General features: G+C 40.7%; 1 protein-coding gene across 4 annotated transcripts in view; it reads right to left on the bottom strand.

The window, feature by feature from the left end:
* Positions 1-27,558, bottom strand: part of Spats2 (spermatogenesis associated serine rich 2) — a 124,370-nt gene that overhangs the window by 76,862 nt on the left and 19,950 nt on the right. Inside the window, exon 1 of one of the 4 annotated variants that reach the window (XM_045153244.1) lies at positions 4,599-4,616. The exons of the other annotated variants lie outside the window; for them this stretch is intronic. The gene's annotated coding sequence lies outside the window, so the exon portion shown is untranslated. Of the gene's footprint in view, positions 1-4,598; positions 4,617-27,558 lie in introns of those variants that run through there. 4 annotated transcript variants of the gene reach the window in all.

The raw sequence follows: 27,558 nt of genomic DNA, 5'->3' as shown, positions 1-27,558 counted from the left end.
AGTTAGGAAAGATACAGAAGGTCAGTTCATATTGATTAAAGGAACACTCCATCAGGAGGACATTACAATTCTAAACATATATGCACCTAACACAGGGGCTCTGAATTTCATCAAATAAACACTATTAGAATTAAGGTCACAGGTAATATCAAACACAGTTGTAGGGGGTGACTTCAATACCCCACTCTCATCAATTGACAAGTCATCCTGGCAAATCTAATCAGAAGAAAGAGAGACACAAATTAATAAAATTAGAGTCGGGGCTGGAGAGATGGTTTAGCAGTTAAGGCATTGCATGCAAAGCCTATGGACCCAGGTTCAATTCTCCAGGTAACATATAAGCCAGAAGCACATGATGGCGCATATGGGTGGAGTTTGTAGTGGCTAGAGACCCTGGTGCACCCATTCTCACTCACTCTCTATCTCTCACTTCCTCTCTCTGTCTCTAATTAAAAAAAAATACACACATACATATATATGTATCGTAAAATTAAAGATGAAAAAGGCACCATTATAACCTATGCCAAAGAAATTCAGAACATCATGTGTTTAAGAACATATACTCCACTAAGTTTGAAACTCTGAATGAAACAGATGATTTCCTTCATTTATATGACCTACCAAAATTAAATCCAGATGAGATTAACAACTTAAATAGACCTATAACAAGTATGGAAATCTAAGTAGTTATAAAATAAAACTCACTACCTTGAAAAAACAAAAAAAGATTAATTTTAAAAAATAAAATAGCTGGGCATGGTGGCACACGCCTGTTAATCCCAGCACTTGGGAGGCAGAGGTAGGAGGATCACCATGAGTTCAAGGCCACCCTGAGACTCCATAGGGAATTCTAGGTCAGCCTGAACTAGAGTGAGACCCTACCTCGAAAAACCAAGAAAAAGATAAAACAAAATAAAAAATGGGCTGAAGAGATGGCTTAGTGGGTAAGGCACTTGCCTATGAAGCTGAAGGACCCAAGTTCGATTCTCCAGGTCCCAAGAAAGCCAGATGCACAAGGTGGCACATGTATCTGGAGTTCATGCGCCCATTCTCTCTCTCTGTCCCTCTCTCACTGTCTCAAATAATTTCTGTAAGGGCTGGAGGGATGGCTTAGCAGTTAAGACATTTGCCTGCAAAGCCAAAGGAACCAGGTTCAGTTCCCCAGGACCCATGTTAGCCAGATGTACAAGGGGGCGCACATGTCTGGAGTTCGTTTGCAGTGGCTGAAGGGCCTGGCTCACTCATTCCCACCCCTCCTCTCTCTACCTCTTCCTCTTTCAAATAAATAAATAAATAAATATATATATATATATATATATATATATATATATATATATACACACACACACACACACACACACACATATATATATATAATTTTTTTTTGGTTTTCTAAGGTAGGGTCTCACTCTAGCTTAGGCTGACCTAGAATTCACTATGTAGTCTCAGGGTGGCCTTGAACTCTCGGCAATCCTCCTACCTCTGCCTCTCGAGTGCTGGGATAAAAGGCATGCGCCACCACGCCCGGCTTAAAAATAAAATATTTTTTAAAAATAGGGCTGGAGAGATGGCTTAGCAGTTAAGCGCTTGCCTGTGAAGCCTAAGGACCCTGGTTCAAGGCTCAATTCCCCAGGACCCAGGATAAGCCAGATGCACAAAGTGGCATATGCATCCAGAGTTTGTTTGCAGTGGCTGGAGGCCCTGGAACGCCCATTCTCTCTCTCTGCCTCTTTCTCTGTCTGTCATTCTCAAATAAATAAATAAAATTTTTAAAAATTAAAAAAATCTTGTAAAATAAATAAGTAAATCTCCCAACTAAAAAAAAAAAGTCCAGGCCAGATGCATTCACTGGTGAATTTTACCAGGCCTTCACAGAAGAACTAACACCAATGGTTCAAACTTTTCCATAGAATAGAAAAGAAAGGAACTCTACCGAACTCCTACAAAGATAGCATCACCCTGATACTAAAACGAGTCAAAGACAGAAAAAAAAAACCAAAAAACTACAGACCAATCTCCCACATGAACACAGATGCAAAAATTCTCAACAAGGGCTAGAGAGATAGCTTAGTGGTTCAGGCACTTGCTTGTGAAGCCTAAGGACCCAGGTTCAATTCTCCAGGTCTCACATAAGCCAAATGCACAAGGTGGCGCATGTGTCTGGAGTTTGTTTGCAGTGGCTAGACCCCGGCAAGCCCATTCTCTCTCTCTCTCCCCACTCTGTCCCATATAAAAAATTCTCAAGCCAGGTGTGGTGGTGCATGCCTTTAATCCAAGCACTTGGGAAACAGAAGTAGGAGGATCACGGAGAATTCAAGGCCACCATGAGACTACATATTGAATTCCAGGTCAGCCTGCACTAGAGTGAGATCCTACCTCGAGGGGGGCGTGCGGGGGGGGGGAGATATTGGCAAACAGAAAACAAGAATATACCCAAAAGATCATTCACCCAAACCAAGTAGGCTTTATGCCAGAGAAGCAGGGATGGTTCAACATACCCAAATCAATAAATGTAATATACTATATAGATGTACTGAAGGACAAAAATCACATGATCATCTCAATAGATGAAGAAAAGCCATTTGACAAAATCCAACATCCCTTCATGATAAAAGTCCTACAGAAACTGAGACTAGAAGGAACATATCTCAACATAATAAAGGCTATTTAGGACAAACCTACAGCCAACATAATACTAAATAAGTGGGAAAAAAGATGAAGCTTTTCCATGAAAATAAGGAACAAGAGTGTTCACTGTCCCCACTTTTAGTTAATATACTAATGGAAGTCTTAGCTATAGCAATAAGGCAAGAGACACCCATAAAAGGGATACAAATAGGAAAGGAAAAGATCACACTATCATTATTTGCAGATATGATTCTATACATTAAGGACCCTAAGGACTCTATCAGTAAACTGTTAGCACTGATAAACACTTTTAGCAATGTAGCAGGATACAAAATAAACACACAGAAATCAGTAGCCTTCCTATATACTAACAACAAACATGCTGAGGATGAAATCAGGGAATTACTCCCATTCATAATTGCCTCAAAATAAATAAATAAAGTACCTTGGACTAAACCTAACCAAGGGAGGAAAGGATTGCTACATTGAAAACATTAAAACTCTGAAGACAGAAATCGCAGAAGACACTAGGAAATGGGAAGACATCCCATGTTCTTGGATTGGAAGAACCAACATTATGAAAATATCAATCTTACCAAAAGCAATCTACACATTATTCTTCATGAAAAATTTTTTTAAATCCTAAAATTCATTTGGAAGCACAAAAAACCTTGAATATCTAAAACAATTTTGAGCAACAAAAATAAGACTGGTGGTATCACCATACCTGATTTTAATCTATATTACAGAGCCCTAGTAATAAAAACATGGTATTGGCACAAAAACAGACATGTAGATCAATGAAACAGAACAGAAGACCCAGATCTAAGTCCAGGTAGCTCCAGCCACTTGATCTTTGACAAAAGAAAAACCCAAAAACATGCAATGGAGAAAAGGTAGCCTCTTCAACAAATGGTGCTGGGAAAACTGGATATGTATCAGTACAAGGATGAAAATAGACCCTTATCTCTCTCCATGCACAAGTATTAGGTCCAAATGGATCAAAGACCTTAATATCATACCTGAAACTACTAGAGGAAAAAGTAAGGGAAACCCTCCAACATATTGGTATAAGCAAAGACTTTCTGAATATAACCCCGGAAAATAAAACAACTAATCAACTACTGGGACTTTATGAAATTACAAATGTTTGGTACAAGAAGGTACACTGTGAATAGAGCAAAGAGGCAACCTACAGAATGGGAGAAAATCTTTGCCAGCTATACATCTGTTGCAGTCAGGTTCTCATTGCTGGTAGGGATTACCCAACTAAAAGGAGCTTATGGGAAAAAGAGGTTTATTTTGGCTTACAGGCTCAAGGGGAAGCTCCACGGTGGCAAGGGATAATGATGGCATGAGCAGAGGGTGAACATCACCCACTGACCAACATAAGGTGGACAAGAGCAACAGGAGAGTATGCCAAACACTGGCATAGAAAAACTGGCTATAACACCCATAAGCCCGCCCCCAACAATACACTTCCTCCATGAGGCGTTAATTTCCAAATCTCCATCAGCTGGGAACCTAGCATTCAGAACACCTAAGTTTATGGGGTACACCTGAATCAAACCACCACATTCTGCCTCTGGCCCCCATAAACAGATATTGATACATGATGGAAAATACAATGCATTCAGTCCAACTTTAAAAAGTTCCCATAATTTTTATCAATTCCAATGATGTTCATATATTCCCATAGTCCAAGGTCTTTTAACTGAGCTATAATGTCAAAAAATTCCTCAAAAAACCCATAATGGCACAGAATAAACATTCACACTGCAAAAGATGGCACTGGACATAGCAAACAAATATTCAACCAATGTAAGATTTAAAACAACCAGGGCAAACATCAAACTCTGTAGCTTCAAGTCCAACAACTCTAGTCAGTGACAAATCTCCAAGTCCGATTAATTCTAACCAGCAACAAGACTCTGGTATTCCATTTCCGCCCCTCCAGCTAGGCTACTCACAGTCCTGGGAAACTTCATCAGGGCCGGCAGCTTTCCTTAGCAGTCGTCTCATGGTCCCAGCATCTCCACTGGAGCTCCACTGCAATCCATGGTCCATCCTCATGGCCCCATAGGGTCTCCATGCAGGTATCCAGCAAACCTGCTTCACACTGCCCATGGCCATTTTCAAAACACAAGACCATGTTGCAAACTCAATGACCCTCTTTTTCCTGCATTTCTTATACTCCACAATACCAGGGAAGGTGCCAATTTGTTAATCCGGGGGCGGAGGGGAATAAAGCAGACTCTGAAGAACAGGACACTTCTTGAGCACTCAGGTCCCCTCAAAAGAGTCTACATTCTTCCTACTGCCGCAACACAGGTCAGCTAGCCCAATCTCAAAGGTTGTATCTCTCAATTGCAGGCAAATAGGCAGCAATTCACCCAAAGATTTTTCTTTCTGTGCCATTTCCCTCTGCTCACACCAGTTCATTTCTATGTAAAGCAACCCTGCACAACTTCTCAGAACCCAGGCTAACAGTAAGCTTCCCACACAAACTGCTAGCCCAGTCCAGGCACAGCTCTTTCTTACGCTCATAAGCCACACCTCACAGTCCATAGTTCTTACCGCATTCAGGCCTTTCAACTCTGACCAGAATAGTCCATCAAGCTATACTTACAGCACTTCAAGGCATCTCTTAGGCCAAGGTTTCAAATCCTTCCACAGTCCTCTTGAAAATCAGCTCCAAAAGGCCAAAGCCACACAGTCAGGTGTCTAGCAGCAATCCCACTCCTCAGTACCACTTTACTGTTGCAGTCAGGTTCTCATTGCTGGTAGGAATCACCCAACTAAGAGTAGCTTGTGGGAAAAAGAAGTTTATTTTGGCTTACAGGCTCAAGGGGAAGCTCCACGGTGGCAGGAGAAAACGATGGCATGAGCAGAGGGTGAACATCACCCACTGGCCAACATAAGGTGGACAATAGCAACAGAAGAGTGTGCCAAACACTGGCATGGGGAAACTGGCTATAACACCCATAAGGCTGCCCCAAACAATACACTTACTCCATGAGGCATGAATTCCCAAATCTCCATCAGCTGGGAACCTAGTATTCAGAACACCTAAGCTTATGGGGGACACCTGAATCAAACCACCATAACATCTGACAGAGGATTAATATCCAAAATATACTACTCAAACTGGGTGTGGTAGTGCATGCCTTTAATTCCAGAACTCAGGAGGTAGAGGTAGAAGGATCTCCATGAGTTTGAGGCCACCCTGAAATTACACAGTTAATTCCAGGTCAGCCTGGACCAGAGAGAGACCCCACCTTGAAAAAAATTTTATTTATGCATATATAAATATATATTATATACCTATATTATATAAACTAAATAATAAGAAATCAAACAACCCAAGTAAAAAATGGGCTATGGAACTAAATAGAGTTCAAGAGAAATTAGGATGGCATATAAACATCTAAAAAATGTTCTACATCCTTACCCATCAGGGAAATGTAAATTAAAACTACTTTGAGATTTCATCTCACTCCTGTCAGAATGACAAGAAACAAGCACATTCATTTAATCATAGCACTTTGGAGAAAGAGATTAGAGGAGCGTCATGAGTTTAAGACCACCTTGAGAACACATAGTGAATTTAATGAATTCCAGGTCAACCTGAGCTAGTAGAGTGAGAGGCTACTTGAAAAACCAAAACCAAAAAAAAAAAAAACAAGACATTAAATACTGGCAAAAATGGGGAAAAAGGAACCCTTCTATACTGTTGGTGGGAATATAGTCTAGCACAGCCATTGTGGAAATCAGTGTGGTGGTTCCTGACACAGCTAAAAATAGATTTATCATATGACCCAGCTATATCACTCTTAGGCATACATCCTAAGGATTTGTCGCACTACCTTAGAGCACTTGCACATCCATGTTTATTGCTGCTCTATTCACAGTAGCTAGGAAATGGAACCAGCCTAAATGTCCCTCAACTGATGAATGGATAATGAAGATGTGGTACATTTATGCAATGAATTTCTATTTAGCAATAAAGAAACATGAAATTATTCAATTTGTAGGAAAATGGATGGACCTGGAAAGGAATATACTTAAGTGAGGTAAACCAGTCCCAGAAAGCCTAAACCTGGAACATAGCTACAAATGTTTGGACTTGTACATGAGTTAGAATAAAACTCAGTAGCAAATAAGTTAATAAAATATTTTTTAAATGCTGAGCCCACCATTCTAGCAATGGGGAGGAGACAGGAGGATCCCTACAGCTTGCTAACTAGCATATCTAGCTAAATCAGTGAACTTTTAGTTCAGTAAGGGACCATTTCAAAAAAATAAAAATAAACTGGAGGCCCAATCTCTCTCCCCCTTTGCAAATCAATAAATAAAACATAAAATACTAAATCTGGCTATGTATGTGGCACACATCTTTAATTCTAGCACTCAAGAGGCTGAGGTAAAAGGATCATTCACTGTGGATTGGAGGCAAGCCTGAACTACAGAGAGAGTTCCAGTTCAGCCTGAGCTGCAGTGGGACCCTATAATGAAAGAACAAAACAAAAATAAAATTATAGGGCTGGAGAGATGGCTTAGCGGTTAAGCGCTTGCCTGTGAAGCCTAAGGACCTCAGTTCGAGGCTCGGTTCCCCGGGTCCCACGTTAGCCAGATACACAAGGGGGCGCACGCATCTGGAGTTCGTTTGCAGAGGCTGGAAGCCCTGGCGCGCCCATTCTCTCTCTCTCCCTCTATCTGTCTTTCTCTCTGTGTCTGTCGCTCTCAAATAAATAAATAAAAAATTTAAAAATATATTAAAAAAAATAAAATAAAATAAAATTTTATATATATATGTTTTGGTTTGGTTTGGTATTTTTCTTTCAAGGTAGGAGTTCATTTGTAATGGTAAGATGCTCTGGCATGCTCATTCTCTCTATGTCTCTGTCTCTGTCTGTCTCTGTCTCTGTCTCTGTCTCTGTCTCTGTCTCTCTCTCTCTCTCTCTCTCTCTCTCTCTCTGCTTTCAAATAAATACATAAAAAAAGGAGAAACAACTGCTGGTGTGGTGGCATACGCCTTTAATCCCAGCACTTAGGAGACAGAGGTAAGGGGATCGCTATGAGTTCAAGGCCACTACATAGTGAATTTCAGATCAGCCTGGAGTAGAGCAAGACTGTACCTCAAAACAAAACCAAAAAAAATTAAAAACAGTGCCGGACGTGGTGGTGCACACCTTTAATCGCAGCACTAGAGAGGCAGAGGTAGGAGGATCACCATGAGTTCGAGGCCATCCTGAGACTACATAGTGAATTCCAGGTCAGCCTGAGCCAGAGTGAGACCTTACCTCGAAAAACAAACAAACAAAAAAATTTAAAACAAACCAAAACACATAAATAAAAATTATTAGCCTGGCATGGTGGCACATGCCTTTAATCCCAGCACTTGTGAAGCAGAAGTAGGAGGACTGCCGTGAGTACAAGGCTAGCCTGAGACTACATAGACTATTACACTCTACCTGGACTAGAGTGAGACCCTGCCTTGAAAAACCAAAAATATATACATATGTACACAGTTTAAGGAAGCTTAAATCAGAAATTAACACATGAAATAAACATTAAATCAACAATGTGGTCTAGGGCCAGGGTGGTGGCGCACGCCTTTAATCCCAGCACTTGGGAGGCAGAGGTAGGAGGATCACCATGAGTTCAAGGCCACCCTGAGACTACAGAGTTAATTCCAGGTCAGCCTGGACCAGAGTGAGACCCTACCTCAAAAACGCAAAAAAAAAAAAAAAAAAAAAAAAAAAAAAAAAAGTGGTCTAAATTCATTAATACAGAAAGGAAAGGTCATATCAATATTTGGATACTCTGGCTTTCTAAAGCCTAAATTAAAAATATCTTTAATACCATTAGTCTCCAAGGAATTGCCTCCTTCACAAAACAGCTGTTTTCCTAATGTAAGATCAAACTAATTCCCTGGTACTCTCAGGAAAGAAAGAACAAAATCAAATTGTAAGAGCACTTTAACTCATTCTCAGGCTTATAACATGTCAGCCATGTAATGTTATTTTTTATTTATTTATTTTTAATTTTATTTATTTATTGGCTTTTTGAGGTAGGGTCTCACTCTACCCCAGGCTGACCTGGAATTCACTCTGTAGTCTCAGGGTGGCCTTGAACTCACGGTGATCCTCCTACCTCTGCCTCCCAAGTGCTGGGATTAAAAGCGTGTGCCACCACGCCCAGCTCTGTAATGTTATTTTTTTAATATATTTTATTTATTTATTTGAGAAAGAAAGAGGTAGAAAGTGAGAGAGAGAGAATGGGAGAGCCAGGGCCTCCAGCCAGTACAAACAAACTCCAGATGTATGCACCACCTTGTACATCTGGCCTACGTGGGTAGTGAGGAATAGAGCCTTGAACCAGGTTCCTTAGGCTTCACAGGCAAGCGTTTAACCACTAAGCCATCTCTCCAGCCCATCACTTTTTAAAAAAATAATATTTATTTATTTGCAAGCAGAGAGATATGGACAGAGAATATGGATGTACTAGGGCCTCCAGCTGCTAGAAATGAACTTCAGAAGCTTGTGCCACTCTGTGCATCTGGCTTGCATGGATACTGGGGAATTGAACCTGGGTTGTTAGGCTTTGCAAGCATGCACCTCAACTACTGAGTCATCTTTCTAGCTTGGTTCACTTTTGACATAATAATTCTTTTCTTTTCTTTTTTTTTTTTTCCTGAGGTAGGGTCTCACTCTAGCCCAGGCTGACCTGGAATTCACTATAGAGTCTCAGGGTGGCCTTGAACTCTCGGCGATCTTCCTACCTCTGCCTCCCGAGTGCTGGGATTAAAGGCGAGTGCTGGGATTAAAGGCGTGCGCCACCACGCCCGGCTCAACATAATAATTACTTTCTAAAATAACATTAAAGGGGCTGGAGAGATGGCTTACCAGTTAAGGCACTTGCCTGCAAAGCCAAAGGATCCCGGATCAATGTGCCCATTCTCTCTTTCTCTCCTCCCCCTGTCTCTCTCGGTCCATCACTCTCCAATAAATAAATAAAAAATAAACAAAAAATATGTAAAAACAAATGATTAACCAGGCATGATGGCACACACCTTTATTCTCGGCACTCGGGAGGCAGAGGTAGGAGGATGTTTGTGAGTTTGAAGTCACCCTGAGACTACATAGTGCATTCCAGGTCACCCTGAGGTATAGCGAGACCCTAACCCCCAAAAAAGGTGATTTAAACTGGAAATAATTTGCTGTCCCTGTCATTCATAAATCCATATGACTATGATACTTAAAACAAATGCATAGTATATGCAGCATATCATGCATTAACTACTCTATCATCAAAGATAAAGTGGGGCTAGGGAGATGACTCATAGTTAAGGCACTTGCCTGCAAAACTTAACCACCTATGTTCAATTCCCCAATACCCAGGAAAAGCCAGATACACAAAGTGGCACATGCATCTGGAGTTCAAATAATAATAGCAGATTTATATTTTTTATTTTGCATATGTACCACAGGCTAGCAATGAACTTGAAATCCTCTTGCCTCAACTTCCCAAGACGTAGGATTGTAGGCCTATGGAACCAGATCCAGCTATACTAGTAGTTTTTTTTTTTTTTTTTTTTTTGGTTTTGCAAGATAGGGTTTCACTCTAGCTCAGGCTGACCTGGAATTCACTATGTATTCTCAGGGTGGCCTTGAACTCACAAGGATCCTCTTACCTCTGCCTCACAAGTGCTGGGATTAAAGGCATGACAAAGCAGCCTAGGGGAGCAAAAGCAAAAAAAAAAAAAGCAAAATACACTCTTCTACTCAAAAGTGAGGTGTATAGGAAATTACCAATGGCAGCAAAGAAGTAAGAGAGATCCCGAGCATCCAGAGCCCACACAGTCAGGCAGAAGCGGCTCCAGCAGCGGCAGCACCACATCCGCGGGGCCACAGCTGCCAGGCTTGGTTTGAGTTGCAGGAAAAGCCAAGGGAGGGGATTTTCCACTCACACCGGAGCTCTTCACAAACTCAAGAAACATGGAGAACATCAGCAAACAACGGAGGAGCAGATCATGAGGTAGAGGATCACGTGGACCAGCAGGAGAACTAGAGCCACCATCCACAGCCTCCCCTTCCCCACTGCCAGAGGAAGCAAGCACCAGAGACCAGGGGAAGGGAGGGCAGAGCACAGCACCCAGCACCGGTGACCAGAGCAGCAATCCAATAACCCAGCCAGCCTACTTGAACCCACAGTGCACCAAAGAGGGACCCAAGCAGGAACGCAGCATAACTGAGACCAAATTCATCCCAAAAGGTAAATGGGATTACATCAGGTCAATACCCGCCAAATAAACCTGGTATATAAGCCTGAACCAGAAGTGCTAATTGCATCTTCCATACGAGGATAAATTATAAGTTAAATCTGATGAATGGGCATATTTGCCATTCTTAAATAAGCTATATTTTGAGCTTGTTATTTGTTGCTTCATGATTTATAGTGGCTTTGTTTCCTCTTCTGTTGTACATTAGTGAAGGATTTCACTTGGTCACAAGCTGACTTGGAACCCTCAACAGACCAGAAATCTTAACCTGCTTGTTGACAGGACTAAGGGTGTGGGCACCAAACATCCTAAGGGACAGTAACTTTGTTAGAGGATCTGATTGTCATAATACCTACTCTTGGATAAATACCTTATGCTGTTTTTCATTGAAACTGTACATTATTTCATTAATTTTTAGAATCTGCCTGTATTTCGTTCCACTCAGCCTACTTGAATACTCTCATAGCAGGCAAACCCAACACTTAGGGTCACTAGTAAATACTCTTGAGAGTTTTGAGAACCACACCTAGTGCCTTAGGCACCTAACATGAAGATATATAACATCAGATTGATTGATACATCTAATAATACTGCAGCTAACTAGAAAATCCAAGCATTAAATTAATCCAAGATGGGCTGGAGAGATGGCTTAGTGGTTAAGCGCTTGCCTGTGAAGCCTAAGGACCCCGGTTCGAGGCTCGGTTCCCCAAGTCCCACGTTAGCCAGATACACAAGGGGGCACACGCGTCTGGAGTTCATTTGCAGTGGCTGGAAGCCTTGGTGTGCCCATTCTCTTTCTCTCCCCCTATCTGTCTTTCTCTCTGTGTCTGTAGCTCTCACATAAATAAATAATTAAAAAAATTAATCCAATATGCAGAAATATATACATTATAACACAAGAAACACCAAAATCAAGACAATATAAATCCACCAAAAAGTATTAATGTATCAGAAATGACCTCCAGTGAGAATGAGTTAGAAATGCCTGCGAAAAATTTCTAAAGAATGATTGTAAATATGCTCAATGAAGTCAAAGAGGAAATCAAAGGAAAGAAAGATGAAATCAAAGGAATCAATGAAGACATAGGACACCAATTTAATGAAATAAAGAGGTCAATACAAGACATAAATAAGGAAATAGAAATAATAAAGAAAAACCGGTCAGAATTACTAGCAATGAAGAACACAGTTAATGAAATAAAAAACTCTGTAGAAAATCTCACTAGTAGAATGGATGAAGGAGAGGACAGAATATCTAAACTAGAAGACCAGGTGGCAGATCTAATACAATCCAAAAAAGAGAAAGACAGACTAATAGGAAAGTATGAATGGGAATTTCAAGATATTCAGGACACTATGAAAAGATCAAACAGAAGAGTTCATGGTATGGTGGAGGGAGAAGAATTTCACCCCAAAGGCATAGCAGGCATTTTCAACAAAATCATAGAAGAAAACTTCCCCCAAACTGGGAAAGAGGTGCCAATGCAGATAGAAGAATCCTTTAGAACACCAACCAAACAAAACCTGGAAAGAATCTCTCCTCGTCATATTATAATTAAACTACCAAACATACAAACCAAAAAAAAAAAAAAAAAAAAAAAAAATACTGAGAGCAGTTGGAGAGAAAAATCAAGTTACCTACAAAGGCAAGCTCATCAGGATCACAGCAGATTAGTCCACACAAACTTTCAAGGCCAGAAACAATACTCAAATACTAGTTAACACAAGAGAGCAAAGGTAAAACCAGAACTACAAAAAAAAATGGCAAAAATAAATACAAACCTTTCAATAATATCTCTTAATATCAACAGGCTCAATGCCCCAACCAAAAGACATAAGTCTGCAGACTGGGTTAAAAAGAGGATCCTTCACCTAGGTGTAGTGGCACACACCTTTAATCCCAGCACTCGGGAGGCAGAGGTAGGAGGATCACCGTGAGTTGGAGGCCACCATGAGACTACATAGTTAATTCCAGGTAATCCTGGAGCAGAGTGAGACCCTACATCGAAAAAAAAAAAGAGGATCCTTCAATTTGTTGTCCAAGAAATTCACCTTTCTACAAAGGATGGACACTATCTTAGGGTGAAAGGGTGGAAAACAGTGTTTCAAGCAAGTGGGCCTAGAAAACAAGCAGGGGTTGCTATCCTAATATCTGACAAGGTAGACTTCAGTCCAACCTTAATTAGGAACAATAAGGAAGGCCACTTTATATTGATTAAAGGCACACTGCAACAGGAGGACATTACAATCCTAAACATATATGCACCTAACATGGGGGCTCCCAACTTCATCAAACAAATGCTATTAGAACTAAGGTCACAGATAACACCAAACACAGTGGTAGTGGGTGACTTCAACACCCCACTCTCATCAATTGACAGGTCATCCCAGGAAAAAATAAAAAGACAGGCATCTGGATTAAATGAGGTCATAGAAGAAATGGATCTAACAGATTTATACAGGACATTTCATCCAAATGCTGCAGAATATACATTCTTTTCAGCAGCACATGGAACATTCTCTAAAATAGATATTAGGACACAAAGCAAATCTTAACAAATACAGGAAAACTGAAATAACTACATGCAATCGATCTAACCACAATGGAATCAAGCTACAAATCAATACCAAGAAAAGCTACAGAGCATACACAAAATCATGGAAACTATACAATACACTACTAAATGATGAATGGGCCAATGAAGAAATCAAAAACTTCATAGAGTCAAATGATAATGAGAACACAACATACCAAAACCTTTGAGACACAAAGAAGGCAGTCCTAAGAGGAAAATTTATAGCTTTTAGTGTCTATATTAAGAAATTAGAAAGGTCTCAAGTAAACGACCTAATGCTTTACTTTAAAGCCTTGGAAAAAGAACAAGGCAAACTGAAAATCAGTAGACGGGAAGAAATAATAAAGATTAGTGCAGAAATTAATGAAATAGAAAGCAAAAAAAAAAAAAAAAATCCAAAGAATCAATGAAACAGAGTTGGTTCTTTGAAAGGATAAACAAAATTGATAAACCCTTAGCAAATCTGACCAAAAGAAAGAGAGAAGAGACACAAATTAATAAAATTAGAGATGAAAAAGGCAACATCATAACAGATACCAGAGAAATTCAAAAAAATCACAGGGACATACTATAAAAACATATACTACACTAAGTATGAAAATCTGAGAGAAACGGATGATTTCCTTGATTTATATGACCTACCTAAATTAAATCAAGATGAAATTAATCACTTAAATAGACCTATAACAAGTATGGAGATCCAAGCAGTTATCAAAAATCTCCCACTAAGAAAAGTCCAGGACCAGGTGGATACACTGGTGAATTTTACCAGACCTTCAGGGAAGAACTAACACCACTGCTTCTTAAGCTTTTCCACAAAGAAGGAATCCTACTAAACTCCTTCTACAAAGCCAGCACTGATACCAAAACCAGGCAAAGTTAGAACAAAAAAACAAAATTATGGACCAATCTCCCTCATGAACATAGATGAAAAAATTCTCAACAAAATATTGGCAAACAGAATACAAGAATATATCAGAAAGATAAGTCACCCCGACCAAGTAGGCTTTATCCCAGAGATGCAGGGGTGGTTCAACATACACAAATCAATAAATGTAATACATTATATAAATGGACTGAAAGACAAAAATCACATGATCATTTCATTAGATGCAGAGAAAACATTTGACAAATTCCAACATCCCTTCACGCTAAAAGTCCTACAGAGCCTAGGAATAGAAGGAACATATCTCAATATAATAAAAGCTATTTATGACAAGCCTACAGCCAACATACTACTACATGGGGAAAAACTGGAAGCTTTTCGACTACAATCAGGAACAAGACAATGCCATCCACTGTCCCCACTTTTATTTAATATAGTACTGGAAGCCTTAGCCATAGCAATAAGTCAAGAGATGCACATAAAAGGGATACAAATTGGAAAGGAAGAGATCAAGTTATCATTATTTGAAGATGACAAGATTCTATACATAAAGGACCCTAAAGACTCTACCAGCAAACTGTTAGAGCTGATAAACACCTATAGCCATGTAGCAGGATACAAAATAAATCCACAGAAATCAGTAGCCTTCCTATATGATAACAACAAACACACAGAGGATGAAATCAAAGAATCACTCCCATTCACAACTGCATCAAAGAAAATAAAGTACCTTGGAATAAACCTAACCAAGGAAGTGAAGGATCTCTACAATGAAAATTTTAAAACACTCCAGCGAGAAATCACAGAAGACACTAGGAAATGGAAAAACATCCCTTGTTCCTAGATAGGAAGATATTGTGAAAATGGCAATCTTACCAAAAGCAATCTACACATTTAATACAATCCGCATCAAAATTCCAATGGCATTCTTCACAAAAATAGAAAAACAAAAATCCAAAAATGTATTTGGAATCACAAAAAATCTCGAATATCTAAAACAATACTGAGCAACAAAAATAAGGCTGGTGGTGTCACCATACCTGATTTTAACCTATACCACAGAGCCATAGTAACAAAAACAGCATGGTACTGGCACAAAAGCACACATGTAGATCAACGGAACAGAACAGTGGACCAGATGTAAGTCTGGGTAGCTACAGCCACCTGATATTCGATAAAACTGCCAAAAATACTCATTAGAGAAAATATAGTCTCTTCAGCAAATGTTACTGGGATAATTGGATATGTATCTGTAGAAGGTCTTTCTTCTCTCTCTCCATGCACAAGAATTAAGTCCAAATGGGTTAAAGACCTTAACATCAGACCTGAAACTCTGAAACTGATGCAGGAAAAAGTAGGGAAAACCCTTCAACATAGTGGTCTTGGCAAAGACTTTCTGAATATAACCCCAATTCATCAGGCAATATAACCAGATTAACTGCTGGGACCTCATGAAATTACAAAGATTTTATACAGCAAAGAAGCAACCTACAGAATGGGAAAAATCTTTGCCAGCTATACATCTGATAGAGGACTAATATCTAGGATGTACAAATAACAAAAAATTAAATAATAAGAAATCAAACAAGCCAATTAAAACATGGGCTATGGAATTAAATAGAGTTCTCAAAAGAAGAAATACAGATGGCATACAAGCATCTAAAAAAATGTTCTATATCCCTAGTCATCAGAGAAATGTAGATTAAAACTACATTGAGGTTCCATCTCACTCCTGTCAGATTGGCCACCATCATGAAAACAAATGACCATAAGTGCTGGTGGGGATGTGGAAAAAGAGGAACCCTTCTACATTGCTGGTGGGAATGCAATCTGGTCCAGCCATTGTGGAAATCAGTGTGGAGGTTCCTAAAACAGCTAAAGACTGATCTACCATATGACCCAGCGACAGCACTCCTAGGCATATATCCTAAGGACTCATCTCACTACGTTAGAAATACTTGCTCAACCATATTTATTGCCGCTCAATTCACAATAGCTGGGAAATGGAACCAGCCTAGATATCCCTCAACTGATGAGTGAATAATGAAGATATGGCACATTTATACAATGGAGTTCTACTCCACGGTAAAGAAAAATGAAATTTGCAGGAAAATGGATAGACCTGGAAAGAATTATACTAAGTGAGGGAACCCAGGCTCAGAAAGCCAAGTGTAGCATGCTCTCTCTCATGTGGATTGTAGCTACAGATGATGGGACTACAGTATCAGTAGGAAGAAAACTTAGTAGCAAAGGCCAGTAAGCTAGAAAAGAGATATAAAGGGAAGAGAAAGGAAGGGAGGGCGGTACTTAATAGGATGATATTGTATATATGTAAGCAGAAGAATAGATTAATGAGGGTGAAAAGGTCCAAAGTGAGGTCAGAGGAAGAGACTGAGTAAAGGAAAGGTGGAAGGAGGTCTAATTAAAATCTAAGAGGATATAAATAAATCATATGGAAACCTACTTTTTTGGACAATGGAACCCTCAGGGACTGTAGATTGTTGCTAGAAAATTTTCAGTGCCAGAGACAGAATACCTTCTAGTGAGTTGTTGGCCAGGGAGGACGCTGATGCCCCAAAACATTATAGGCCATTGCTGAGGCCCTTGGTTTCCCACCAGGAATAGATAGAAAGACCCTACTACTGAAGACTTCACATACTTGGGCTGTAAGACCACTGAGAAATCCTGCTGCAAGTAAGTTGATAACCTCCTCCATGTAGACCAGCTGACAAAAAGCTGAAAACTTAAAACAGGGGTAGTCATGAGCCCTAGGGTTATAACATCTACTGATGTCTGGAAAAATGTATATACTATGCTTATCAAATTGCCCAGTAAGCACTTCTCTTAATATGTATACCCTTATATTAACGCTACTCTCACTTTGGGTAGAGAATCTTCTCTTTTCAGATGGCAGTGACCTTGGGATGACTCAGAAGGCATCATAGTGCTACAAAGAAGTGACTGGAGTACTGAGTAACATCTCAACCACACCTTCCAAGGCTCAGGGTCTAATGCAGAAGAGGTTGCAGAGAGAATGTAAGAGCCAAAGGAAGGGTAGGACTCCATACAACATACTCCCTCCAGACATAAATGGCCTGGATATCCATGACCTCATAGTGCCTGACACTACCTACACAAGACCATCATAAGAGGAGGAAAAGACCATGGCATCAAAATAAAAGAGAGAATGAATGAGATAGGGAGGGGATATGATGGAGAATAGAATTTCAAAGGGGAAAGTGGGGCGGGGGTATTTCCACAGGATACTTTTTATAATCATGGAAAATGTTAATAAAAATTTAGAAGAAAAATAAATAAATAAACAAAAAAAGAAATGTTGACCCCTTGACTCAAAAGAAAACGAGGAAAACTTACTGTTAAGGAAAGCAAAATTTTCTTGGGTTAGGGTAGATAGTTGAGCAAAGCTGTCATTTAAAATAATGTAGAAAACAGAAAATGTGACAAACATGCCAAGCCTGTAACCGAGCTACTGAGGATACTAAAGCAGGAAGTTGTTCTGAAGCTAAAGGCCTGCTTGAGTTTCAGAGGAAGTATGCAGCACCAACTTGGGCAACTTAGTAAGGCCTTATCTCAAATTTTCAAAAAGTCTTTCATCTGGCTATTAAATGAGCGAACACAAGAACCATGTGGTGCTTTGGCTGCAAGGTCACTGAAAATCCTGTTAGAGCTAAGATTAAAACTTCCTCTGTGCTTATCAGCTGACAGAAAACTGGAAAAAAACTACACTGCATGCAACTCTATAGGAGAGAGTGAATTCACCAGTAGAGATAAACAGCAGTGGCTACTATAAGCCTTAAATTTGGCCAACCAGGCCAAACGAGCCAACAGGTGCAATAGTGGCATATCTGTTATAGGGGAAACCAAATGTTCTCCAATTGGAGTGGAGGCCTGTTCCAAGGGAGGGAATACATGCCAGATACTAAAAACTGATGATGGGGGAAGTCATGAGCCCTAGGTAAGGCACATCTGCTGGTGCCTACCTAAATGTACATATTATGCTCACCAAACTGCCTGGTAAGCACTTCTTGTAGTGTTTATACCCACATATTAATGGTACTCTCACTTTTGGTTAGAAAAGTTTCTCTTTTCAGATAGCAGAGACCTTGGGATGACTCAGGAGGCACCATAGTGCTGAGAAGTGACAGAGAAGTGCTCTTATCACACCCTTCATGGCTCAGGGCCCATTGCAGAAGAGGTGGCAGAAAGAATGTAAGAGCCAAAAGAAGGGCAAGACTCTTTACAATGTACTCTTCCAGACACACAATGGCGTGACTATCCATGACCATGCAGTGCCTAGCACCCTACACAAGACCTTCATAATAGGAGGAAAAGATGATAACAAAAATAAAAGAGAAGGCTGGGTGTGGTGGCACACACCTTTGATCCCAGCACTCAGGAGACAGAGGTAGGAGGATCAAGGCCTCCCTGTGATCTATAGTGAATTCCAGGTCAGCCTGGGCTAGACCGAAAGCCTACCTTGACTAACCAAAAAAACAAAATAATAAATAAAATTAATTTTTTTTTAAAAAAAAAGAATCAAGCTGGGCATGGTGGTACATGCCTTTAATCCCAGCACTTGGGAGGCAGAGGTAGGAGGATCACTGTGAGTTTGAGGTCACCCTGAGACTACACAGTGAATTCCAAGTCAGCCTGAGCTAGAGTGAGATCCTACCTCAAAAAACAAAAACAAAACAATACAAAACAAAAAAAATCATGTGGCTGGTGTGGGCCTAACACTCCTCTGCCTGCCCAAAGATCACGGAGGCCAGGCATTGTGGCACACGCCTTTAATCCCAGCACTTCGGAGGCCAAGGTTGAGGATCACTGTGAGTTTGAGGCCATTCTGAGACCATAGATGAGCCTAGCCTAGAGCAAGACCCTACCTTGAAAAAGCAAAAAAATCATTGAGACAAATCAAACTTTTGAACCAAATGAGTTTTTTCTTTCACCAAATTTAGAATTGGTTTTGTTCCTCAACAGCAGATAATTGCAACAAAATGCCTAGAGAGCCCAGCCTAAGACTCAGGGATGCTAAGCCTGTCTTTCTAAATCACTAACCAGTTAACATCAAACAAATCACCCTGCTCCTTCTTCCTGTTCCTCCTCAAAAACAGTTGATTTGACTATAGTAAATGATTTTTATAAGCTGGGAGTGGTGGTATAAACCTTTAATCCCAGGACTTGGGAAGCAGATGTAGGAGAATCATAGTGAATTCGATGCCACCCTGAGACTACATAGTGAATTTCAGGTCAGCCTGAGCTAGAGCGAGAACCTACCTGGAAAAAACAAACAACAACAACAAAAGATATTTATGATTAGTATGACAGTTATCTAATTACAAGGTGACAATTACTTCAGTTTCAAAATTTATACCAATTGAACTTATTTAAGTATTATTATAAAAAGCCTTGCCTTGAATTATCATAAACGCAGTGACTTACTGCTTACTAGCACATTATTTCCTTTATTTTACAAATACTTTTAAAATTACTAGGTAATTTGAAGTGTGTAGTCATGATATATCCTCTGCAATAATCTGTTGCATTTTCTTTTTTTCTTTTTTTTGAGATAGGGTTTCACTCTAACTCAGGCTGACCTGGAATTAACTATGTGGTCTCAGGGTGGCCTCGAACTCACGGCAATCCTCCTACCTCTGCCTCCCAAGGGCTGGAATTAAAGGCATGCGCCACCATGGCCGGCTGTTATATTTTCAAATATGGTCATACCTGCAGACCTAAAATTAGAATCACTAATATACAAAAATTACTTTGTTTTGTTTTTAGGTTTTTGGAGACATGGTCACATTTAACTCAGGCTGGCTTCTAACTCACTGTGTACCTGAGGATGACTTGACTTGATTCTTCCGCCTCCACCTCTCCAGCACTTGGATTATAGGTATGTACATTACCACACCCAGTTTATGAAGTGGTGCGTCAAACCCAGAACTTAATGCATACTTGGCAAACACTATACCAACTGAGCTACTACATCCCCATCCACCCTAAGATCTCACTTGTAAGCACAATATAAATGCAAAGGGTTTTATTTTTGTTTGTTTGTTTGTTTGTTTTTTTTTTTGTTGTTATTGTTTTTCGAGGTAGGGTCTCACTCTGGGCCAGGCTGACCTGGAATTAACTCTGTCATCTCAGGGTGGCCTTGAACTCATGGCAATCCTCCTACTTTTTGTTTGTTTTTGAAGACATATAGCTCAATGTATTTTAGATCACTGCCAGAAAATTTAATCTTCTAGTTCTCTTGAAGAAAAAGTAGAATTTTATTTTTACAGATTATAATTATAGTTAAGCCCAGCTTCTGTAGAAAAACAGCTTCAGCCAAGAACTAATTGGCCCCAACAGAATGGCAAAAGGCATGCTAGAAGGAAAACAGAAAGGACTAAGGTCAAGGTAACTTACTTTTGGAAAATTACTTTTTCCATCTTATGAGTACTTCCAACTAGCTATTTTGTGGGAGAGAGAAGCTTGAATCCTCTAGGCCTAAATAAAATACCCTAAATTATTTTTCAATTTTTTGTTTATTTTTATTTATTTATTTGAGAGCGACAGAGGGAGAAAGAGAGAGAATGGGCACACCAGTGCCTCCAGCCACTGCAAACAAACTCCAGACGCGTACGGCCCCTTGTGCATCTGGCTTACGTGGGTCCTAGGGAAATGAGCCTCGAACAGGGGTCCTTAGACTTCACAGGCAAGTGCTTAAACACTAAGCCATCTCTCCAACCCTTTTTACAAAATTTTTATTAACAACTTCCATGATTACAAAAAATATCCCATGGGGGAAAAAAAGACGAAAAAAATATCCCATGGTAAAAATTACCTAAATTATTTAACATTGATTTAATTAATACTTTTTTACTTTTTCCTATAAAGTCAAATGTTTCAATGATTTAGCAAGTACTAAGAGGGGACAAAAATCAAATATATTCACAGTTTGGTAAGACATTTTAAAGAATATATATTATGGGCTACAAGGATGGCTTAGCGGTTAAGGCATTTGCCTGAAAAACCAAAGGACCTTGGTTTGATTCCCTAGGACCCACGAAAGCCAGATGCACAAGGTGGCGCATGCGTCTGGAGTTCATTTGCAGTGGCTTGGAGGCCCTGGCGTGCCCATTCTCTTTCTGTGTGTGTGTGTGTGTGTGTGTGTGTGTGTGTGTGTGTGTGTCTGCCTACCTTTTCCCCCCTCTCTCGCTCTCTCAAATAAATAAATAAAATTTAAAGAAAAAAAAAGAATATATATTATGCTGTTCATATGATTTTTTTGTTTATTTCTGAGATAGGGCTTACAGCGATCCTCATGCCTCTGCCTCCCGAGTGCTGGGACTAACGGCATATGCCACCACACTTGGCTATGGATGATTCTTTCAATGAGTAATACAGAAACCCAAGACTATTCTAGAAAGTATAACTACTTTAAAGTACTATGTTAGAAAAAAATTTTTTTTTTCTGCAGCAGGGTCTCACATTAGCACAGGCTGGCTTGAAACTCACTCTATAGTCCCAGGATGGCCTCATACTCATAGCAATCCTTTTACTTCTACTGCTTCCAAGTGCTGGGGAGTAACAAAAATTTTTTAAAAGGTCAATAGAGCCGAATGTGGTGACACATACCTTTAATCCCTGCAGTTGGAAGGCAGAGGTAGGAAGATTGGTGTGAGTTCAAGGCTAGCCTGAGACTACATAGTGAATTCCAGCATAGCCTGGGCTAGAGCAAGACCCTACCTCAAGAAAAAAAAAAAAAAAAAGAGCTCGGCGTGGTGGGCACATGACTTTAATCCCAGCAGAGGTAGGAGGAACACCATGAGTTCAAGGCCATTCTGAGAATGCACAGTGAATTCCAGGTCAGCCTGAGCTAGAGTAAGACCCTAATTCAAAAAAAAAAACAAAAAAAAAAACAAGGTCAATAGGCCACTTTATTTAACCACTGGGTGTGGTGGTGCACACTTATAATCTTAGTCAGCATTTAGACTAAGGCAAGAGGACTACTGAAGTTTGGGGCTAACCTGGACTACATCGTGAGAACACCACCAACCTGGGATATATAGCAATCTGATTTCAAAAAACTAAAAAAAGCTACTGGGGCTTAGTATGTAAAGTGTTATAAGGATCTGAGTTCAAATCTCCATTACCCATGGAAAATGCACCAGTAATTCCAGTACTGGGTAGCAGACAGGAGAATCCCTGGGCTTATTGCTTAACTAGTCTAGCTGAATTGAGATTCAGCCAAAGACTATCAAAGAATGAGGTGGTGGGCTGGAGAGATGGCTTAGCGGTTAAGGCACCTGCCTACAAAGCCAAAGGATCCAGGTTGGATTCCCCAGGACCCATGTAAGCCAGATGCACAAGGTGGTGCATGCGTCTCGTTCATTTGTAGAGGCTGGAGGCCCTGGCACACCCATTCTTTCTCTCCCCTCCAAATAAATAAATTTAAAAAATAATAAAATAATTTTAAAAATTAGGTGGAAGCTGGAGGGATGGCTTAGTAGTTAAGGCGTTTGCCTGCAAAGCCAAAGAACCCAGGTTCGATTCCCCAGAACCCATGTTAGCCACATGCACAAGGGGCGCACATTGTCTGGAGTTCATCTGCAGTGGCTGGAGGCCCTGGCATACCCATTCTCTCTCTTTCTCTGTTCTCTGTCACCTGGTCGGTTTTTCTTTTCTTTTCTTTTCTTTTCTTTTCTTTTCTTTTCTTTTCTTTTCTTTTCTTTTCTTTTCTTTTCTTTTCTTTTCTTTCCTTTCTCCTTTCCTTTCTCCTTTCCTTTCTCCTTTCCTTTCTCCTTTCCTTTCTCCTTTCCTTTCTCCTTTCCTTTCTCCTTTCCTCTCCTTCTTTCTTTCTTTCTTTCTTTCTTTCTTTCTTTCTTTCTTTCTTTCTTTCTTTCTTTCTTTCTTTCTTTCTTTCTTTCTTATTTGTTTTTCAAGGTAGGATCTCACTCTAGCACAGACTGACCTGGAATTCACTATGTAGTCTCAGGGTGGCATCAAACTCACAGTGATCCTCCTACCTCTGCCTCAAGGGCTGGGATTAAAGGTGTGCACCATCACTCCCGGCTTCTGGTCTTGTTTGTAACTGGAGTCTCTTTACTGATTCTGGAGCTTGAGGGCTCTGGCCATTTTCTGGTCTCTGCCATTCTATGGGACTGGGGTTACAGGTGTGTGTGATCAAGCCCAGCTGTTTACATGGGATTTGGAGATATAAACTTGGGCCCTCTCAGAACCTCATCCTTGTGCAGGAAGTGCACTTAATTGCTGAACCATCTCTCCAGCATCCCCTTCTGTTTTTGAGAGTCTTACTATATATACATCCTAAGCTGGCTGCAAGCTCTAGATCCTACTGAATGCTAGGAATAGTCACACACCATCATGCCATGGCTAGCCCTTTGGGTGACCTTTGATACTTCTCTTTATATCACCTTATATCTATTGTTGTTGTTATTATTATTAGTAGTAGTAGCAGCAGCAGCAGCAGTAGTGGTAGTAGTTTTCCAAATGCATGTTTGTGTATGCAAGTGCATGTGCACACACATGGACAAGTTTGAGGACAACCTCAAGTGTCATCCTTAAGGACACCATCTACCTTCTTTGAAACCAAGTTTCTCATTGGCCTGGAGCTCACCAATTACGCTAGATTTTCTGTCCAGTGAGACTGGGGGACCATTCTGTTTCTGCCTCCCAAGTGCTGGGAATGCCATGCCTGGTGTATACCACCATGTCTGACATTTTACTTTGGGTTCTGGGTTCAAACTCAGGCCCTCATGCTTATATCACAAGTGATCTTTGCAAGTGAGCCATCTCCCAAATACTGGCAATTGTGAATGAAGTACAGTATACATGGGCAACAGTGAACAAAACTAACGAACCTTTTCTTCCTTCCTCCCTTCCTCCCTTCCTCCCTCCCTTCTCTCTCTCTCTCTCTCTCTCTCTCTCTCTCTCTCTTTCTTTCTTTATCTGTAGAGGGCCCAAACTTTTGCCCTGTGAGAATCTCTTTTCACACTTGAATTGGGAGACTTGCTACTAGGACCCAGAGACTAGACTGATACTTAATTTTTGTTTGTTTGTTTGTTTTTGTTTTTGTTTTTCAAGGTAGGGTCTCACTCTAGCTCAGACTGACCTGGAATTCACTATGTAGTCTCAGGGTGGCCTCGAACTCACGGCAATCCTCCTTCCTCTGCCACCTGAATGCTGGGATTAAAGGCACGCACCACCATGCCTGGCCTTAATTTTTTTTAAAGAAGAATTATTTTTTATTTATTTGCAATTAGACACAGAGAAAGAGAGAATGGGCATGCCAGGGTGTCTAGCCCCTGCAAACGAAATCTAGAGGCATGCACCACCCTGTGCATCTGGCTTTATGCTGGTACTGGGAAATTGAACCCAGGTTGTTAGCTTTTGCAGGCAAGGGCCTTAACCATGAGCTATTTCTCCAGCCCTAGGCTGATATTTAAAGATTTATTTTATTTTTTTATTTCTTAGAGACAGAGAGAGTGGGAGAGAGAGAGGGAGACAGAGAGAGAGGGAGAAAGAGAATGGGCACACCAGGACCTCTAGCCACTGCAAATGAACTCCAGATGCATGCACCACCACGTACATCTGGCTTACATGAGACCTGGAGAGTCAAACCTGGGTCCTTAGGCCTCGCAGGCATGCACTTTAACCACTAAGCTATCTCCAGCCCCCTAGATTGATATTTAAAATCAGCCACATTATGGGTAAAAATAGACCTTTAAAAAGAAAACCCCAAAACATGATTACTTATTTTTTATTTAAGGAGAGAAAAAGAGAGACAGAGTATAGGTTTGTCAGGGCTTCTTGCCACTAAGAATAAACTCCAAGGGCATGGCCACTTTGTGCTCCTGGCTTTACTGGGGAATCAAACCCAGGCTGTCATGCTTTGCAGGCAAGCGCCTTTGACAGCTAAGCCATCTCTCCAGCTCTAAATAGACATCTTTTGTGTGTGTGTGTATGATATGACGTGTGTGTGAGCACGTGTGCTTCCACAGATGGAGGCCAGAGGTTGTCATAAGTCAAGTATCTTTCTCAGTCACATGCCACCTTATTTTTAAAAATATTTTTTAATTTATTTGACAGAGAAAGAGGAAGAGAGAGAGAGAATGGGCACACCAGGCCTCCAGCCATTGCAGACGAACTCCAGACACATGTGCCCCTTGTGCATGTGGCTAACATGGGTCCTGGAATCGATCCTGGGTTCTTTGGCTTTGCAGAAAAATGCCTTAACTACTAAGCCATCCCTCCAGCCCCCACCTAAGCTTTTAAAATATTTTATTATTTTTAAATTTATATATTTGGAGGGGAGAGAGAGAATGGGTGTGCCAGGGCCTCCAGCCTCTACAAATGAACGAGACGCATGCACCACCTTGTGCATCTGGCTTACATGGGTCCTGGGGAACAGATCCTCTAACAAAGTCACAGTCCCTAAGGATGTGTGTTACCCCACACCTATAATCCTGTGAACTGTGAGGCTAGGGTTTCTGGTCTGTAGAGGGTTCCAAGGTCAGCTCGTAACTGAGTGAGACCCTTCCCCAAAGAATGACAGAAGAAACAAAGGCAAAGGTGGGAGAAAAAGCAAAAGCAAAACAAAACAAAAAAACAGCAACAGACTCTTCTACTAAAAAGAAAAGGTATATAAGAAATTATCAAACACAGCAGAGAAGTAGGAGAGATCCAGAGCATCTAGAGACCACAGAAGCAGGCTCTAGCAGCAGTGGCACCAGGTTCATGCAGCCGCAAGGCTCAGCCTGAGCCACAGGAAAAGCCAGGCGAGGGGATTTTCCACTCACACCAGCCTCCCTCAAGAAACATGAAGGGAGGATGGCAAGAGCCAGCAGAGCGGCTCGTGAAGAAGAGGATCAGCAGGAGAACTTCAGCCACCATCCACAGCCTCCCCTCTCCCAATGCCAGCACAAGTGCCAGCAAGTACCAGAGACCTGGAGAAGGGAGCTCAACTACACAGCACCCGGCACAGGCAATCAGAGCAGTGACCCACTGGCCCAACTAGCCTACCTGAGCCCACAGCATAGCAAAAAGGGACCCAAGCGGGCATGCAGCATAGCTGAGACCAAATCCATCCCAAAGGCAACTGGGATTACACTAGGTCAGTACTCACCAAATAAACCTGGTATGTAGGCTTGAATTGGAAGTGCTAATTGCATGTTCCATGTCAGGGTAAATTATATGTTAAATCTGATAGATGGTCAGATATGCCATTCTTAAATAAGCTATATTTTGGTTTGCCATTTGTTGCTTCCTAATTTATAGTGCCTTTGTCTCTTCTGTTGTTCTTTGGAGAAGGGTCTCACTCACTTACAAGCTGACCTTGGAAACCACTACAGACCATAAATCTTAGCCTCACAGTTGACAGGATTATAGGTATGGGGCAACACACATCCTTAGGGACTGTAACTTTGTTAAAGGATCTGTTTGTCGTAATACCTACTCTTGTAATAAATACTCTGTTTTTCTTTCTTTTTAAAAATTTTTTTGTTCATTTTAATTTATTTATTTGAGAGTGACAGAGAAAGAGGCAGAGAGAGAGAGAGAGAGAGAGAGAGAGAGAGAGAGGGAGAGGGAGAGGGAGAGGGAGAGGGAGAGGGAGAGGGAGAGAATGGGTGCGCCAGGGCTTCCAGCCACTGCAAACGAACTCCAGACGCGTGCGCCCCCTTGTGCATCTGGCTAACATGGGTCCTGGAGAATCAAGCCTCAAACCGGGATCCTTAGGCTTCACAGGCAAGCACTTAACCACTAAGCCATCTCTCCAGCCCAATACTCTGTTTTTCACTGAATGTGAATGTTGTTTAGTTAAATTTTAGATTTTGCCTGTATTTTGACCACCCAGCCTACCAAAATACTCTCATAACATGCAAACCCAACACTTAGGATCACTTTTATAGTTACTCTGAGAGTCTTAAGAGCCACACCTAGTATTTTAAGCTTCTACGCTTAAGATATATAATATTAGACTGATGGATACATCTAATAATACTGCAGATAATTAGAAAACCCAGGCATTAAATTAATCAAAGTGCAAAAATCTCTATATTATAATACGAGAAGCACACAAAATAAATCAAGACAATATAAATCCACCAAAAAGTATAAATCCATCAGAAATGACCTCCAGAGAGACTGACATA

Source organism: Jaculus jaculus, chromosome 6, assembly GCF_020740685.1.
Source record: "Jaculus jaculus isolate mJacJac1 chromosome 6, mJacJac1.mat.Y.cur, whole genome shotgun sequence".
Classification (NCBI taxonomy): domain Eukaryota; kingdom Metazoa; phylum Chordata; class Mammalia; order Rodentia; family Dipodidae; genus Jaculus; species Jaculus jaculus.
This window is presented reverse-complemented; position numbering and strand designations above follow the sequence as displayed.